This window comes from Protopterus annectens, chromosome 2.part1, assembly GCF_019279795.1.
Source record: "Protopterus annectens isolate FY-2018-M chromosome 2.part1, PAN1.0, whole genome shotgun sequence".
Lineage (NCBI taxonomy): Eukaryota > Metazoa > Chordata > Ceratodontiformes > Protopteridae > Protopterus > Protopterus annectens.
In genome coordinates this window covers 376,782,796-376,803,198 of record NC_056729.1, presented here as the reverse complement: position 1 = coordinate 376,803,198, position 20,403 = coordinate 376,782,796, and the positions used below count along the sequence as shown (strand labels likewise).

The following is a 20,403-nucleotide window of genomic DNA, read 5'->3' as shown; positions in this document are numbered from 1 at the left end:
TGTTTGCGATTATCAAATGGTGCATGCTGTAACTATATTCCTGTAATGAGTATTGCAGCTTGCTTTGGCTATGGCTGGTTTGTTACTGTTTTGGTAAACTGGTCACCTATTATGGCATTCATATTTTGACTCTGGTTGTGATAAGTGTGAGAGTACTCTTTATGCTGGCCCAGTTTCCTTAAGTGCAGATAATGGATAGTACTGCTATGAATGGACTTTTGCGGATAGGCTGCCAAAATGTGGCACTAATGTTAATCAGCTCTGTCTACAAACATAAGACCAGCTGCCAGCATGTGGCTCTAATACTGATCAGGTGTTACATGCTGGCATTTGTGTAACTGGACCTTTGGGATTTACTGCCAAGGTGTGGCACAGAGGACTGTTAGTAGTCTTGTGTGTGCACCTCTGTTTGACTGGCGAGTGGCTACTGTGATATAGTACAAAGGACTAACTAAGAACTGCAGTGGAAGTAGTCTGCAAACTGTCATGCAGGGTCTTGTTACAAAAAAGCACCATACCCAGTCAGGCACTTAGTGCAGAGGATTAAAGCTCTGATCTGTAATTTAAGTTTGTTCTTGTGGTTAAAGGTAACAGAATTGAATTTCTTCTACCTCCATTTGCCTATTATATGATTCTTCTTCTTCTTCTTTTGGCTGCTCCTGTTAGGGGTTGCCACAGCAGATCAACTGTTTCCATTTTTTCCTGTCCTCTGCATCTTGCTCTGTCACACCAACCAACTGCAAGTTATCACTCACCACATCCATAAACCTTATCTTATGCCTTCTTCTCTTCCTGTTACCTGGCAGCTTCATCCTTAGCATATTTTTCCCAATATACTCTGCATTCCTCCTCAAAACATGTCCAAACCAATGTAATCTTGCCTCTCTGGCTTTTTCTCCAAACCTTCCAACCTGGGCTGACCCTCTAATATACTTATTCCTAATCCTGTCCATCCTCGTCACACCCAGTGCAAATCTTAACATCTTCAACTCTGCCATGTCAAGCTCTGACTCATGCCTTTTTGTCAATGCCACTGTCTCCAACCCATATAATATAGCTGGTCTCACTACCCTCTTGTAGACCTTCCCTTTCACTCTTACTGGTACTCGTCTGTCACAAATCCCTCCTGACACTCTTCTCCACCCACTCGATCCTGCCTGTACTCTCTTCTTCACCTCTCTTCCACACTCACCATTACTCTGAACTGTTGATCCCAAGTATTTAAACTCATCCACCTTCACCACCTCTACTCCCTGCATCCTCACCATTCCTCTATCCTCCCTCTCAATTACACACGTATATTCTGCCTTAGTCCTGCTGACCTTCATTCCTCTTCTCTCTAGAGCATATCTCCACCTCTCCTGGGTCTCCTCCACCTATTCCCTACTCTCACTACAGATCACAATGTCATCTGCAAACATCATAGTCCACGGGGACTCCTGTCTGATCTCGTCTGTCAACCTGTCCATCACCATTGCAAATAAGAAAGGGCTCAGAGCTGATCCTTGATGCAATCCCACCTCCACCTTAAACGCATTCGTTACTCCCACCGCAGACCTCACCACTGTCATACTACCCTCGTACATATTCTGCACCACTCTTACATACTTCTCTGACACTCCCGACTTCCTCATACAAAACCACAACTCCTCTCTAGGCACCCTGTCATATTCTTTCTCTAAATCCACAAAGACACAATGCAACCCCTTCTGACCTTCTCTGTACTTCTCCATCAACACTCTCAGAGCAAACATCGCATCTGTATGACTCTGAATAAGTAAATTGTGTAGACAGTATTTCTGTGTCTGACCCACTTTTTCCTACTATTCCATTGTAGAACAACTGGTTACACAAACACGTACTTAAAGAAGATAAACCTTCATCAACAAATAAGAAGGCATGTTAGAGTAATAAATTCCTGGATGAACATACACCCGACCCCTGAAACAAACCTCCACTGCATGTCAAATGGAGTGGCACCCTTGATACCTTTGCTACCTTCAAGGTAAACCTAGATAATCCTCAAATTCTCCACCTGTCGATCTTGTCTTGCCCTCCATGTGGCTAAAGGGTATTGAATATCAGTTATTTTCTAGGCTTGTAAAGGTCTGTAGTCTGATGTCCTAGTACTTGGGCATAAACCTATGAAGCTATAAACTGAAAGTCAGTTTCTCTTATTTAGCCAAAGAGTTATGTTTCTGCATCAAATGGACACTGTTCATCAGCTGGATGCGTGACCTGTACTTTAACGAAGTTGCATGACCTATTCCTTTTACTTGTGGAGCAGAATGACTGGGTAGTGTTCTGTGTTGCCATTGTATGACATATACTGTTTTCTTGTGATGGTGAATTATGGGTCTTCTGTGTAAAAAGTTGTAAATTACTGGCTACAGCCTTGCCTGCATTTGCATATTATTGTCTGAATTACACTTCACTCTGCTGCCATTTGTAGCCGTGTAAGAAGTGACAGATGAAGATGCCATATTTGGTTGCTCTGCTGTTGGTAGTTTTCATGTTTGCCTGTGCTACGGTTTGGATATCCAAAGCATTACTCTCATCAGGTTATATTTAGCTGCTGTTTAGGTTTCAGCTGTTGTTTAGTTTCCAATTTTAATAAAAACGCAAAAAAGATAAAATTATAAAATAACAACTCAATGACTTGTTGAGTTGTTATTTTATCATTTTTTTCTTTTTGTGTCTTTATTAAACTTAGCCCCGTAATGCTGCTACCTGTGGTGTGTTTTTTATTTTTTTATTTTTTGTTGTGGTTACTAGTTGATAAACTCATGTGGTTAGTATTTTTAGTTTTCAGTTTTCTTGTCCTGAACCAGCCCATATCTTTTTTCATTAGACTTGGAGTTTGAAGATGTGTGCACTCTGGAGGTGAGCAGGCAGTTACTTACCTTGGTTTTTATTAAGTCTCAGATAGGCACTTGTCAGGAAGCTCTAGATGACATGATTGAATATAAAATGGAATACATTGCTGTCTTTATTGGAGCAAAACTTTGATTTTATTGTGTTAATATTGCTTTGGGTTTTATTGTTATTTTTCATTTATTTATCTTTTGTTGACAGGGTTAGCCCCACTAGTCTAGCAACCTCTTTAGGGAAGATCCAAGGTAGCAGTTATACCACTATATGGGAAAATTTGGCCAGAGCATTGGGGAACATCCTCTACACTTTTGATAGATGACACAGGATCTTTTACAGCCACCTGAGTTGCCACCATCTCAAACAGATGAGGTCTCGGTTTAATGACTTACCCAAAGGATGACACATTCAGGAGTGCAGCACCCCCCTTTTGCTTCACTGCAGTGTCAGCAATCCATCTCCCTGGTGCAGAAGCAGAACTCATGGCAAGTGTGCTTCCTGTTGTACCATTGACACTGCCAGCATTTTGTTTAGTATCAGAGATTTAATTTTTGAGGGATTTAATATAGTGACAGTGACATGTTTGTGGAGATGGAGAATCAGCAAGAGAGAGAGAGAAAGAGATTGTTTGCCAAAGTGCTGATTGCATTGAAGTAAGTTTTGTTACTGAACTATGTTCCTTAACATTTTAAGGATGGGTCCTAAGCTAGAATTCCCCGAATTTGTCATTGTCAACTGCCTTAGAAGAACTGGCACACATGACCTCTTACATATAGCTACAGCAATATTTGGTTTCCACCTGGGAACTATTTAACCTCTTCTTAGAAAACCAAGTGAAATTAATGTCCACAACATATGTCAACTAATTTCTCAGAATGTCAGAAAGAAAATGTCTGGCATGTTTTGACAGAAAAAAAAAAGGAAATCAGTTGTAAATGTTATGACTATAATGCTATGCTTTCATGTAGCAAATGTGGTTGGGTCAAATTCAAGGTACAGTTCTCTCCTGAAGATAGAGAAGCAGTCTTAAACTAACAGATACCAATTTGTGATACCTTTTAAAGAAGATTTTCACCTATGCTATACCATAGGATGTCTCATTAGAGAATATTATTGACAGCGTCTGTCTATCGTGTGTGTGTGTGTGTGTGTGTGTGTGTGTGTGTGTGTGTGTGTGTGTGTGTGTGTGTGTGTGTGTGTGTGTGTGTGTATACATGTGTGTGTGTGTGTGTGTGTGTGTGTGTGTGTGTGTGTGTGTGTGTGTGTGTGTGTGTGTATGTGTGTAAGCACGTGTGTTTATTTTAATTTCTGAACTATATGGTGTGGATTAGATGGTATTTTAGTTATTCATTTACTTATCTGTTACCCAGGTAGGTGGATTGTTCAGCTGTCCCATTTCAGCCATGATCTGGACTCACAAATGACTTCTAAATCACTGCGCAAACAGCAGTAGGCATACATCTCAACATACAGTCAAGTTAAAATTCATATTACAGTGGTAACAGTACCACAAGAATAGGAAATGTAGCCAGAATCACATAACACCCTAATGACATGCTCATTCATTGACTACAATACAGTACTCGATAGTCGTTTACTATAAAATTCAGACAGCATCTCTAATATAGGTAGGTTGTTAGGCTAGCACATATGTCAGAGGTGTAGTAACTGTTGTCTCTATAACATTTGTGTGCATTCTATCTCTTTGAATATCTGCACCTTTAGTTTACTTTTAAAAGCAGTTGTTTTCTCAGTAGTTACACAATAAGTTGTCATTTAATTACAAAGAAACACTGATAGTCATCTGTCTGTTTTGGTTTCGCATCTTTGTCTTCCATCAAGCAAGATTGCATCACGTCACCTCTGGGAAAAGAGAAATGTATCATGTGTCAGCTATTCAAAACCTCACATCCTTTGATCCCTTTGCCGATTCAAGTAAGGGTGATGATCTGCTTCTGGCAGGGATAGTACATTACATACATTTAAGAATTCAACAGAGAAATGGCTGGAAAACCTTTACAACAGTACAAGGGAATTGCTGATGATTATGATAAAAAGAATATAGTCAAGGTCTTCAAAAAGAAATTTGCTTGTAAAGGTAGTGTAATTGAACACTCAGAATATGGTGAAGTCATTCAGCTCCAGGGAGAGCAAGGAAAGAACATTTGTTAGTTCCTTGTTTAGAACGGATAGTCTAAAGATGAGAAACTGAAGGTTCATGGAGTCCAAATGCGTCTAAATGTCCAAGGCTTCAAAATTCGTCTAACAGTATCCAAGACTTGTTTCTTTTCAGTAACAGATATATGTATTACAGTTCCTTGCCTCAAGTTTAAGACTAAGTATGACAGTAACTATAGTTTCTTACTAACTGAAGCTAAACTGATACAGCTGACCATCATGAATAAAGTCTCAAGGTTAAACGTTAACAGACCACATGTTTTAAATGTATGGAAGTGCAGGGAGACAGAAATATGCTAGTAAGTTCAGAACTGCCAGTTTTTTTACCAATGTTTACCAGTAAACACTGGGACCATTGCATTTGTGGGAGTACCAGTTCCATAATGGGCACCTTTCTGAATCCGGTCTTTCTTTAGGGATGATGGAGGACAAGATTTCCCACTAAATAAAAGAAACGTGGGAACATGAATCTGAGGACCTTGAAAGTGCAGTGTCGAGGGCTTGGTCTTAGGCATCCAAGAAGGAGCCATAGTTTATAGACTTCAGATCTTGAAGGAGGTGGTAAATTGAAAATATACCAGCCTTAGCCATAGCATGAGGTATATGGTTGCAGGAGGGTGACACAATTTTTGCGAAAGCTTTTACACTTATGGTTAAACCATATCATGGTCTTTTTAGTAGAAATGATTTATCACTGTTTTTTTCTGAGGGTGTATGGTGTAGTTATGGCTAGTAGTTTACTGTGCAATGGTGAGCAGAGTTCTAATTTAATATTTTGAATAGAAATCTAACAGACATAAGAATAGTACTGTGGCTGGCAGCCTATGGAATCTGTTTAGGAGTTCAGAGCAGTGAGACCATAGATGTGAAGGTAAGAAAACTGACATATTTTGTGGACAGTTTTCAGTAGTAAGAGCATGTTGCATGCTGAGAGAGGTGTGACATTTGAGGGTCTATATTCTAATTTTGGTATAAGGAGACAATGACTGGGCAGCTGCCTGTGACAGCAGATATGAGGCTGTAACGGACTTTTAATTGTGACAGTGTTTTGTGTTCCACTCTCAGTTGGTAGATCAGTTTAGTATTGTTTGGGCCAGATTCACGATGGCTTGCATGGAGTCTAAGAGCTATCCAGGAACAGACTGTAGGGGTATGTAAGAGAGCTCCTAAAATGGCTCTTACACGGACAGGGCTGGGACATGCAAATCACCTCAATTGCAGGTGAAAGGCATGCAAATGAGGTAGATTTGCGATTCAGGAAACCTGAACCTGTCCGAGTAAGAGCAGTGTTATTTGCAGAAATGTACTCAATTGACAACTGAGTACCGTTCTGCAAATAGCAAAACGGAGCCGTGACAGCTCCAAATAAAGGTTGCATCCAGTGCAGGAAGCATGCCAATGGCCAAATATATGGCCATTGGAAATGTTCCCTGATGCAAAATTAAAATAAATTTTTTTTTACGCCAATTTCCGATGTTTAAGGGTAGCACAGCACTGTGCAAATGGGCTGTGCTCTAAAACACAGAATACTAAAAATTATAACCCACAAATGTGGATTTTATTGAAATTGTTAATGTACAATGCAAGGGAATGGCAGGCTGAAGACAACATGGCCACCGAGTAGAGGTTGCTAAGGGGGGAAGCTCAGTCTAAGACATGTAACCAAGCATTAGTAGGCAATCCTATATAAATGAGTGTTAGGATAGTGAATCACTAGTTTACATAGCAAATGAGCACAGTCAGTGGAGTGTAGGAGTAGGATATAGGGAGTAACAGAGTAGAAGATAGGTGACATCACGAGGGGGGTATGTTCGAAAGAAGTGAAGCTCATTGGAGCAGAGTGGCATGTGTCCGCTGTCAGTTAGACATCACGGAAAGAGGTGTGTCAACAGGTAGGCTAGGGAAAGCCAAGAAATGGAAGGTGTATACCGTGGATAACACCAAAGTTTCTTGCTGAGTGTGCATGCGCGCGTGTGCGCGGGTGTGCGCGTGTGTAAATGCGAGTAAGACAGAGTGCGTGTGTGTAAGCGTGAGTGCGCACTTTTAAGCTGGAGTAAGCATGTATAAGGCTGTGTAAAGAGTTGTAAGCGTGTTTGCGCTGGTGTGTGTGTTTTAACCCAAATAAGCAAGATTTAGTCCGTGTAAACATGTGTGCGAGCGTGTTAGCTGCTGTGAGTGTGTTTGCACTTGTGTGCATGGCGCTCCCCCCCATGAGGAAACAGAAAGGAAAAAGGAAGCACAACAAATAGTAGGAAGCTACCAGGGAGTTCTAGCAGAGCTAGCAGGTGAAAACAATCAGAATCAGGCAATTACACAGGCAGTACACTAACCCAGCCCAGCCTAGCACTTAAAACTCTGCCAACAACAGTCCATTATGTTTCTCACAACAGACACTGCAGTAAGCTAAAAGAAGTGAAAACTGAAAAAGCTTTACTGAGACAAAGAAAAGTTAGGGGCTGCCACTGCTGTTATAAGGTGACATATGCAACATGCTGAGGGTGGTGACAATGGAAATGCTGCTGGACAACCCACAGTGAGGAGACAGAGAAGAGTGTACAGGCCCAGGGTAACCTACCAGGGACTACATGAGCTGGAGATAGTGGAGCACTATAGAGTGGACAGAGACCTCCTGCAGCAAATTGTTGAGCTGTGCAGGCCATGCCTCACACACAGAACCAACAGAGGGGAACCCATCCCAGTGGAAACCAAGGTATGTATTGGCCTAAGAATATTAGCAACCGGTACCTTCCAGAGACCAACTTGTGATATGATGGGGATATCACAGGCATCAGCATCCAAGGTACTACACCAGTTCCTGGATGCCATGGCAGCACATGTCGGTGATCATGTATATTTCCCCAATTCCCGTGAGGTATTGGCCAGCAATATGCGTTTCTTTCAGCAAATAGCGGAATACCCTGAGGTAGTGGGTGCAATAGACTGCATGCACATATGCATCAAAGCACCAGCCGGCGAGCGGGGTAGTGTCTACTTCAACCGCAAGGGCTTCCCCTCCATCATCTGCCAGGTCATGTGTGATGCCCAGGGCATAATACTGAATGTGTGTGCAGGCTGCCCTGGAAGCTACCATGATTCCCATATCTGGCATCTGACACAGCTGTACCAGACATTTGCCAGTGGGGACATCCCACATGGTCACCTAGTGGGGGATGCTGGCTATGCACTGGAGCCATGGCTGATGACACCCATCAGAAACACACACACACCTGAACAGGAATGCCATAATGAGGCACACGCACAAACACATAATGTAATAGAGCATGTGTTTGGGCTGCTCAAGTCATGGTTCCGGTGCCTGGACACATCTGGTGGAGCCTTGCAGTACTCACCAACTACATGTACCCAAATTGTCATGGTATGTGCTATGCTACATAATATGATCCTGTGAAAACAGCTGCAGCAGGACCAGCATAGGCCTGGGCCAGACAGCCCCCCCACCATTGCCAAGGCCATCACTGGCAGAGCGTGACTCAGAGGAGGAACAATCTGAGCCTGCCCCAGTAGGCAGAAGGAGGTGTGCCCAGTATGCTTTGGCCTTGGCAAAGAGGCAACGCATAGCACATACACTGGCTCAGTAGGAACTCTGGAAATGATACCCCTCTCCAACTCACACATAAAGTAAAAGGGATGCCTAAGTTGACAATACCTGCTTCCAAACATGTGCAGGGAGTGTAGTATGTGCATCCAACATAGGCAGCCCTGCAACACCACCTAAAGCATGAATGCCATGTGTTAAGCAATATAAAGCAGTGCTAAACAGCAGTTTCCACCATGTAGTATATGCAAACAAAATCGCACACACCAGTTAGCACAACTGTGGTCAAGGTTCAGTAATATTGGGCAATGTCCAGCAATGTTGGTGAATATTGAGCAATGCCGGACAAGCCTGGTCTAAGTAGGGCATAGCTGAACAAAAGCCAACATGCTCATATTTGCTTAACAGGCCCTTAAGCAGTCTGGTCTGCTCAGTATGAAAATATAAAGCAGTGATGGACCTCAAACCCAGGATACTGTGCACTATAGCCAAAGTACTGAACCACTAAACCATGACAGTATTGCGGTGGTCCATCTGTATGACGGAATGTTGATAAGTCTATGCAAAGTATTCCATGGAAACACTGCAGGCACAGCATAATCCTTGTTGAGTTATGACACAAAGGTGAGTCCTGCAGTGAGAGCAGAACCTGACTTCCAACACACACAGTATAAATGTTAATATTGGTCATGTTCGCACACATCAGCAAATGTAGTGGACCTCAGCAACATACTGAAGGTTCACACTGGGCATGCTCACACACTTGAATAAATGAGACAAATGTCAGGCAACAAAACATGTAATGTCAGAACTGGGCATGCTCACACACTTAGGCTATGTCTGAGTACAGCAGTGGGCCACGCATATCTGGCAGTTGCATGTGTTAACCCAGGAATCTGTCACTATACAGCAATTCACCCTGTGCACACAGTTATATGACAACAGACACATCTATAATATAGTGGAACTCTGACATAATCAAATATGTTCTGCAGATACTGAAGTTCTTCATGGAAACTGGTAAAGCAAATATGATAAAGACCTGCAAACAGTATCAGCAATAAACATTGTGCATCATGAACATAAGCACAGGTTCAGAGTTTGATACTAAGCTATCTGCCCTAGGGCATGTACAAACCTAGCCAGAGTGTGTTTGGACTTCGCAACCCTGTCACATTGCTACACTGTGTGTGTGAATAGTAGGTCACACATGATAGCCCATGTATGTTTATGCTAGTGTGCCTCTGTCTAGCAGGGATACTGAGGATATCCCAGGGGTAAATATACAATCACCCATACAGTCGTCAAGATGTCTCCAGTAGATGGTCAGTGGGTGGCTCTGCCTATGTGAAACTGGGATTAAATTCTGTAGTGAGTGGAGCCACTGGGATAAGAATCTGTCCCTCCACAATGTCCTACTAACATCTGTGCTGAGGTATACGTCCCTGCAGTGTGTAGCTCCAAGGGAGTTGGATATCCTGAGGTGGAGCATGTCCAGTAATACTGGTTTGGGTATAGCTGTAAACAACAGGCACACATCATATCTGAGTAGGTGGTAAGTGACTGAGTAGAGCTGGAGTTACTGCATCTGAACTATACAGGGCATCTGTGTGAGTCCCTAGATCTGCTTGGTGAGGACCGTCCGTGGCCAATACAGTTGCTGCAGGCATCAGGTAAGGTACACCCCAAATGTGGCATTGTAACCAAGCATGGATGTGATGAGTATAAGGGCACAATGACCTCACTCGATCTAGATGTGAAACCATATGGGATAAGGTGGCACACATAGCAGGTGTGTCCAACCACTTTGGCAATGTACATGCTAAAGGCGACAGTACGAACAAGTGATGTCCCCAAACCACTAACAACTCCTACCGTATGTAATGGAGTACTACCTATGTGGTAATGTGTGGGCATGTTGTTACTCCCAAAGGGGATGACTATGCAACTAATGGCATTTAGCTGTAGGCCATGGCTCAGGCACCAGTCATCCATCTTTGTGAGACTCTGATTGAGTATGCATGTGGCAGCTGGAGAGTTGATAATGGCACCCAGTTTGCAGTCAAGTGCAAACATGATCAGCCATATTCCCCCTGTGATAGCCTGTATGTAAGACAAATATATACTGAACAAGAGAGATCCCAGGACCAAGCTGTGTGTGATGCCATGTGTAACTGGTGTATAGTCAGACATGGCACCTGCAATCCTCACCATGTGGGTGCTATCCCTGATCTAGGTAACAATCCATTGTGTGAGATATGTGTCCAAATTGACGCTGGTGAGCCTATGCATAATGGCCCAGTGGGTTATTGTGTTGAATGGTTTTGCAAGGTTCAGGTAGGCTGTGTGGATAGCCGTCCCTATGTCAATGGACCTGTTAGCCATTTAAAGAATATCTACAGGTTCAAGAGGCAAGATCTGCCCACAACAATGCTGAAATGAGTAGGACACAGTGTCTGTAGGTTCCCGATGTCTGTGTGTAGGAGTCCTATGACAATATGCCCCATAGCTTTGCAGAACAGGCCACATAGGCTTATAGGGCAATATTGTCTGTGGTCCGTTGTGGCACCAACTCTATGGAGCAGGACCACTGTCTCAGTACGCCATTCCTTGGGTACATATCCTGTGGTAACTCCGATATTGAACAGTGATGTAATGTGAGGGTTGCGTTTGTCATGATGCTTGTGTATGGTACAGGCTGGGACACCATCTAGTCACATTGATACTGTGATGTACGCTGTGGGGAGGGCAGCACTCACCTGTTACTGTGTGATGTCAGGGAGGTTATACTCTGTTGGGATGGATAGTTGCTCCTTAGGGGGGATGGGTGGGAGACATCTGCACTGAACCTGTTTGCCAGGATGTAGGCAATGCCAGTGGGTTCAGGGTAGGTTTAGTCAGTATGCAGTAACTCACAGCATATAAGTGAGTGTCCACCCAGGTTCCTGACATAACCGAAGAAGGCTGTGTGATGATCCTACGTGTCAGGTGCAATTGTCTGGTAGAAGCGGCCCTTAGAAAAGTCCATGAGTGATTGTAGCTGTCTGCTAGTACAGATCACAGATGCCTTCCCTGTCTGGGATTGTGCTCTATCATGTAGTAGTGTCCTCTTGATATTGTACAGCTTATTAATGGCTGGGGTCTACCAGGCAGGTCCGCTGCCATTGTAGTAGTGGGTCTTGTTTTTATTTGGGAGAGCACAATCCATGCAGTCAACTAGGTGTCCATAGAATGTGTATGTAAAGGATGCAGCAGAGTGAGCCATATATGCCACTGTCTCAGGATCTTTGAAGGATACCACCTTGCTTCGGTGAAGTGAGATGATGGCTCATGAGAAGTTCACCAAGATTACCCAGGATGGGTGTGTGGAGGGTATATGTATGTCCTGTGAGATACATGTAAGTTCTGACCTTACCAATGAGGGGTATATCTCTGGTGTGGAACATAGAGTCCCCATGTTGGTGATGAGCAGGTCCAATATGTATTCCTCCTTGTGGCTGTGCTGACTGGTTTTGCCAAAGCATATGAGTCCATAAATTGTAGTGACTGTTGGGTGAGGATGTAGGGGCTTGAGTAGTATCCCCAGTCAATATGTGTATATATGAAGTCACAAAATATAATGGTGTCTGTGGAGACCTGCATATTCTCCATAGTTCCCACAAAAGCCGAGTGTGATTCCTGAGTTTGGGAGTGTGTTCTGTAGCAGGCAACAAACTGAAAGGCAGTATTGCACAATGGTAGTTGTCTATGTATGATCTGTGATGCTTTGTGCAGTGCTACTAACCTGGAGGTGTGTGTATCTGTGATGTATATGGATACTCCCCCTAGTTGTGTTGTCTGTTCCAAGTATTGTTGTCAGGCAGCATGGTATGGAACATAACCTGGTAGTGCTGGTGTGTATAAGTGAGCCTGAACCAGGTGTCTGTCAGTGCACAGATATTGCTCTCCTCCATACTGAGGAGAGTCCTGAGTGGCCACAATATGAGGTTAACACAACTGTTGTTGAGCAGCATTACCCTTAGTTTCATTTAACCTGTAATGTCTATGGAGGTGGGTTTGTCTTCTGAGCCCTGCATAAAAAAGGCACTATGGTGGTAGCAAGAGTCTTAGCCAGGATTCCAAAGTCCAAGGGTGACAGGTGCAAGCTGTCCATAGTGAAGCTACGTGGCATGTTGAGCATGTCACCATACACTGACAGACACTGTATCCCCTATGAATGAAACAAATTTGTTAGCCAACTGTTAAATGTGATATGTGTGTCCGTATACTGTGACATCATAATTGGTGGGTGTAAGATGCTAGACAAGGTCATGGTCATACTGGCCTGGGCTACATGATCAGAGTGTACCTCCATGTATCATGCCATGTGGTCCAGGAAGTAACATCTGAGGTGACACACACCAGTATGGACAATGATGGTGCCAGTCTTGTACTTGCTTTGGAGTAATCTGACTACCTGTGTTATGCAGCAGATCCTGGCACCCAACAGACAGCCCAAAGTGACTATTCCCTTGTCAGGGCTGGTGAGTGGTACGTCAGTGTGTCTGAACATAAGTGTCACCTATTACAAGTGTATTAGGTGTGTTGTTTAGCCTGAAGGGCAGTGACTGTGTGGCACACTGACATTGTGAACTTAGTGATATGTGGGTATTGTAGTGGGGTAGCAGGTGTGTGTGTGTGTGTGTGTGTGTGTGTGTGTGTGTGTGTGTGTGTGTGTGTGTGTGTGTGTGTGTGTGTGTGTGTCTGCTTTGGAGGCCTCTGCTGCTTAGGTAGAGTACATTTACAGCATCCGAGTATGTCAATGTGTGCTAATGTGGTTTGAGTGCTGTTGCTAGAGGATATGTGAGACTGATATGTGGTGTGTGTGGTTACCTTTACCACCTGATACACTCTGCCAGTCATGGGTCGAGAGACTTCAGCTCCCTGTATGTCTATATAGGTGCATCTCACACATATATCTGAGTTTGTCAGGAGGAGGAGAGGGTTGTCTGTGTACATGAGGCAGATGTGACATTGTGTCAGTATCACAATATCCACCAGCTGGACTGAAGAGTACAAACAAAACTGACCCCTGGATATGCCAGGATATTATCATGACATACTCTGTAGCCTGATCACAAAAGATCAGTAGGGTGTTAAGCGTGTAAAAGAGTATAACAGAGATTAGTGCTCATGTTCGTTAGTGTGTTGTAAAGAGGAGCTGAGAAGGAGTCCAGATTGAATCATGGCACGTCCTTCAGCTATGTCATAAATATCAATGTACACACATATATGTATTGAGTCAAGGTCAACTGTACCTGAGTGTCAATGCCGACATTATGACAGACAGGCCCATATGTACATACCCATACCCCACTGACAATAGTCCACATCATCATACCAGGAAATATCACATTTAGAATGGATGAGCAGCTACCCCCACTGCCAAAAGCATGGCAGCAGGTGGACTACATTGATTCCCAATATGTGTCATGCACAAACTACAGAACAAACAGATCATGCACCTGAACAGTTAGCTGAGCCACACCCACTACACAGGATGTGGAACCGTTGAATGTGTCACAGCTACATATGGCACTCCCCACAAGTGTTGGTGCACAACACACCATGGGAAGTCAAGTCCAGTACGCCTAGGAGGTCTGATCTGCAAGGTCATGGAGTCCATCATGGTTGCAGTCATAAACAGAGCTACTGGAAGCTGACACACACACAACCCTACCAACTGTGGTATGTTCATGTGCGGATCATGGTTCCCAAACATGCTAGACTGTTTGCAAGGCAGCCACCCAGGACATACATCAATGAACACATCTACACATGTGTCACATAGACTTTGAATAGCCCTTTATCAACATCTCAGACACATGTAGTATCCACAAAACCAATAAGCTGTGCATAAATATGTGTTGACATATGACGGAATGTCAATGTGTCCACAGATAGATCACACAAGGTAAGGATACTGAGGTCATGTTCAAGCTGTTGACACCTGCTGACCCACATGGACCATTCCTGGAATGGCATAAAACAAAGTGTACACACATCACCATGTCCAGTCTGATTATGTCACCATCCTATAAATACAGCAGGAGAAGAGAAACCAGCTAGTAAAGCAAATAGTGTGCCATGTTAGTGTGTCGCTCTCTAGTATCATAACATAGTTAGGTAGGGGTTTGAGTCCTACAAACAGACAGTGTGTGTGTGGGGGGGTTGTGTGTATGTGTGCAATTTTCTTTGAAAGGAGTGTCCTTTTTGGAGACTGTGAAAACACACTAAAAGAAGTACATTCCTCTTTGGAAAGTCTGATGATGTCACCATCCTATAAATACAGCAGGGGAAGGGAAACCAGCCAGTAAAGCAAATAGCATGCTGTGTTAAAGCAACACTCTCTAGTATCATAGCATAGTTAGGTAGGGGTTTGAATTTTGCAAACAGTGAGTGTGTGTGGGGGTGTATGTGTGCAATTGTCTTTGAAAGGAGTGCCCTATTTGGAGACTGGGAAAACACACTAGAAGATTACATTCCTCTTTGGAAAGACTGATGATGTCACCATCCTAGAAATACAGTAGGAGAAGAGAAACCAGCCAGTAAAACAAATAGTGCACCACGCTAATGTGTTGCTCTCTCTAATATCATAACATAGGTAGATAGGGGTTTGAATCCTGCAAATGCTGACTGTGTATGGGGGTGTGTGTGTATGTGTGCAACTGTCTTTGAAAGGAGTGCCCTTTTTGGAGACTGGGAAAACACACTAGAAGATGTACATTCCGCTTTGGAAAGACTGATGATGTCACCATTCTAGAAATACAGCAGGAGAAGGGAAACCAGCTACTAAAGCAAATAGTGTGCCGTGTTAATGCGTCTCATTCCAGTATCATAACATAGTTAGGTAAGGGTTTGAATTTTGCAAAGTGTGTGTGTGTGAGGGGGGGTGTATGTGTCCAGTTTCCTTTGAGAGGTGTTCCTTTTTGGAGACTGGGAAAACCTAGTAAAGGAGGTACATTCCTCTTTGGAAAGTCTGATGATGTCACCATCCTACAAATACCGCAGGAGAAGGTAAACCAGCCAGTAAAGCAAATAGTGCGCCATGTTAATGCGTCACTCTCTAGTATCATAACATTGTTAGGTAGAGGTTTGAATCCTGCAAATGCTGACTGTGTGTGTGTTACTGTTGGTCAACGCGGTGTGGGTTTTGCTTTTACTATGATATGACATAGTATGATGACAACAGTAACTGCATTGCAGACATCAGGTATCTGCATGGCAAATATATATGTGTACATGTCCCCTCAATCAGTACATAGGTGTGAAGCCTGCATACTACATGAATACATTTGTTTCCATTGACAGGTTGTGCCGCTGCTACTTAGATCGTAGGTCACATATGTATGTATGTGACATGGCCATCCACTGTCATGTTCTGTGACCAAGGTCATCTGTGGCACACACACCCATGACAGCTACTTAAGAGTAGTGTGAGTGAGGGTATATGGCTGGGGTATATGTCAGACATGGTCACAGACAACAAAGTTTGCAAGAATGGACAGTCTTTATAGGTGTATGCCTTGTGGATATGCATTCAGGCCTCTAATGTCTGTGATACACCTTGGGACTCCACAATACCTATGGATATGTGGATACGAAGGGACATATGATATAACATGGGTCTGTATGCACACAATGGTGCCCGACATACATGTTGAGGGGTACCACTGGTGTGGTACTGACGGGATACTATGTATAGTACATGAGGATGACTATGCCATAGTCGGCTTAATGCTATACAGCATGTATCACACAACAGGTATCTGTCTGTATGATACCCTTGTGTAGGATATGCATCCCATTCAGGGAATGCATTGTAGGCCATTCCATGCATTCCCAGATTTGGATGGACACATCCCTAGTATGTCTGCATGTACCTAAGGGGGCTATATGACACACAGGTGTGGTCACAGTAATGGGTGGCGGTCATCACCACTGGTTAGTGTTATAGTGTATCACTGGAAGGATCCAATTGATACTGGGTTCCCTACTACTGTGTGTCATTTGTCAGGACATCATCCAATGATTGCTTATAGTCATGCTGTTGAGGTTGTGTATACTACCAGACTGCAAATCATTGACTGATATTAATGGTATCACCTGCAGCATAGTGTCAACCCATGTCATACACATGGCTACCCATGTTAGTACATAACTGTAGTAGAATGCATACTGGCCATTGAAAGATGCAATGGGATGTTAATAATGTTTATGACAGGGTATGCCACATGTCCCATGTGTCCACTATGCATGTACATCCAGACAGTGCGCACCCACCATGTTCACAGATGTACACTTGCTAATCTGTACTGCACACATCACACACATACTGTCCACTCGCTAACACATGCTGGCAACACATCACACATCAGCCAAGTGGCACATGGGTGGATAATACATGCTCAGACCTAACAGTGGTGTAAACAATGCTACATTGACAAACAGAGCTTTGATGCATAATGTCTGCTCAGATATACCTACAAGGATGTAGTTAGACTTCCTTGTTGACAACTCGCTATTATTGCTACACTGCTATAGTGTCACCCTGTGCATCAGCACCATGTTAGCCTGTCCCTCCATCAATAATGCAGATGACAGGAGGTGGCACAGGTATCATCATATGCACAGGGCATTTTGTTGTTTGCCAGAGCCTGACATTGACCCATCCAATCGACATGTCTGTGTGTGTGTGTGTGTGTGTGTGTGTGTGTGTGTGTGTGTGTGTGTGTGTGTGTGTGTGTGTGTGTGGGACAACAGTACAGCATGGGCCAATGTTGATGTAATGTGTGTGTGTATGTGTGAGCCCTAGTTGTTTGCTTAATGTGTGTTTGTCTGCATGCACACAGCTCCACCATGTGGCTGCCATATACGGTGGTTTGTGGGACAGCCACAGACTGTACCTGCTTGGCTGTACAGATCACTGTCTCCAGCCATGAACACAGTACCTGCACCTGGCAGGGGTGCTACGGACAGTATCGGGTACCAACCCTGACTGAGTACTGTCATCAGAGGCTAGGTATGATGACTGGACCCATGTCCCTGCTGGGACTAGCCAGAGCCACGTGCACGTGGTCTACTGTGATGGACAATGGACAGGCCAACCCCAGCATTGCTGGGGCTGGTACTGCCACTACGGGAGCGGCTGTGAGCTGTGGGCCATCCGTGACCACTGCCAGCCATTACTGTTGCTGGCATGCATCCGTGTCGATGTCACAACTGTCCCGCACGGTCCTGGCTTGAGGAAGACATGTTGTGGAGGGCATCTATTGTCTCCCCCCAATGTCTATCAATGACCTCGGTGTATGTCCGGATGGCACTGGCAATGTCATGGATGCTGTCATTGATAGCGGTGTTATGTGCCCTCTGCGCCCTAAGTCCCTGCCTGGTGTACCGTTCCATACGTTCCTGAGCCTGCATTACAGCCTGGAACATAGTGGTCATCGTAAGACCTGTGAGGGCATGCCTGCCAGGGGCAATACATCCAGTGGTGCTCCCCCGAGAACCCCTGGACCTCCGCCTATGTGGTACCATTGCGAATCTACGGCTATGGCTGCTGTGAGGGGATGCACGTGCCATGGGTACCACACTCTCCTGGTCAATGCCAACTATATGCTGTCCCTCCCCTATGGCCATTGGTGGTGAGGGATGTAATGGCAGTATGAGTGTGTGCATGGATGGGGTTGAACGCTGTGTACTGTCGATTGGTGGACCAATGACAGACCCTGTCAAATCTCCCTGGGCCAAAATACATGTTTTATCATCACCACTATCCATGGCAGTGGCTTCAAGTCACCTGCTGCTTTCGCCAAGCCCTACCTCAGCACCTGTGAGAGGAAGACAGAAAACACACATTATGGTCTGCACATGGACACATGCACACATGCACACATGAACACGTGAACACATGCACACATGAACACATGCACACATGCACACAGGCACACAGGCACACAGGAACACAAGCACACAGGAACACAGGAACACATGCACACTCCTCACTACAGCAGATACACACACACAACAGACTTCCAAATCATACTCAATACTGGTTGAAGGTGGGTGACAGTATCACAAGGCAAACAGTCATGCACATGTGTCAGCATGCAGAATGAGTGTTGCTCAAGTCCATGCAGTGTGAGTGTAGACAGCCATAGTTGATGACAGTGTACATGGTTGTGGTGCATGTGTGTACATGTTCAGTGATTGCCTACACCCTGGAACACAATGTGTACAAGGACATGACATTTCTGTGCAAGTATTATAAGCTCTGCAATGTCCTGTGCACCATCACACACAGGTATACATACAATGGCTGCGTGTGTCATCTGTGTGTCACATGGATTTCCATGTCTGATTGCAGTGTCTGTGTCTGTAGCAGATAATTGTGGACACAGGTGTAGCACATGCATGCTATGTACACGCAGAGTATGGGTGGTGCATGTATACATGATGGGATACCAATCCTGGACATGGCCATTGTAACAGTATGGGGTGTAGCACCATTAGTCATCATCATCATGCATCATGTGGTCACTCAAGGCCACTAAAGTGTGCTAGACCACTGCCTAGCAAGCTGTACCTGAATCACTGTGCCGTGGCTAAGTTCACAATTACAAAGCCACATTGCACAAGGGTGTGTGAAGTGTCCAATAGAGAGCATTGCCTAACATGACTGTGTTATGTGTTGAGGAGTGTTGCACAGCCCCATGCTAGGCCCCTACCCCTCAGGTATGGTATGTGTGGTGTGTGGATGACATGTGGGATACTGAGGTGTGGCCTGCCAGCGTGTGTCCGGTTACATTATGTGTAGCATGCTGAGGTGTACTAAGCATGACAAACGTGTTATGTTGTGTACATGTGTGTCAACTATGCCTATCCAATGTGCAGTACAGTGTTGCCACATTTGTGTCTGATGCTCTGTGCATTGCATGTGAATGAGGCAGCTACTGACATTACTGAGATGTTTCATGTCTCACAGCAAACATGCACAGCATGCATTATGCGTAGGTGTGTTATGTGTACATGGCCTACACCTCACCTATGACATGCACAGTTCAATACCAAGTATAAAGTGTTAACACACTCACCAGCATGTAATGTCTACCCTACTGTCACACCAGAGGGACCTGCAAGAATATTACACAGTTTGTCGGTGGCCACACCTGTGGCATTGCTACTGTGAGTGTGCTAAACTACAGTAGAACAGGCATAGGTGTACAGATACTATTCAAATTATCAGTATTGCACACAATAGGCAGCACAACTGCTAAACACAGTACACATCTCACACATGCATAATCTAACAATACAGGTAACAGTAGTCTACAGCTAGGGCATGTTACCTGCACGCTCCATGTCACTATGCTGGGTGGCTCCAGCCTCCATGATGACACATGTGTGATGTTGTTGTTGCTGTAGGCCAGGGGCCACCACACTTGGCAGCAGTTCCTCCACTCTGGTGAGGGGGGGATGTATGGCCACCCCACCACCTGTGGCAAGCTGTTGTCTGTGGATATCAGATGCACGCCGCCGGACATGTCTGATTAAATCACTGCAGTGATGGCATACCTGCTCATATGTCCAGTTGCCTATGTCATTTACCCAACAAACAAGTTCTTGCCACAGTGCAGTACGCTCCTGCTGGTGCTGGCTAGGTCTTGAAAACAGCAGGGTATAGTGCTGTGCCAGGCTGTGGTGGATTTCCTGTTCCTCTGCAGCTGTGTAGCAGGGGTTCCTGTGATGAGCCATAAGCC

At 44.5% G+C, this 20,403-nt stretch overlaps 1 pseudogene; it reads left to right on the top strand.

Annotated features, from left to right (window-relative positions):
* Window positions 1–4,748: 4,748 nt before the first annotated feature.
* Window positions 4,749–5,349, top strand: LOC122794848 (annotated as a pseudogene).
* Window positions 5,350–20,403: the final 15,054 nt, after the last annotated feature.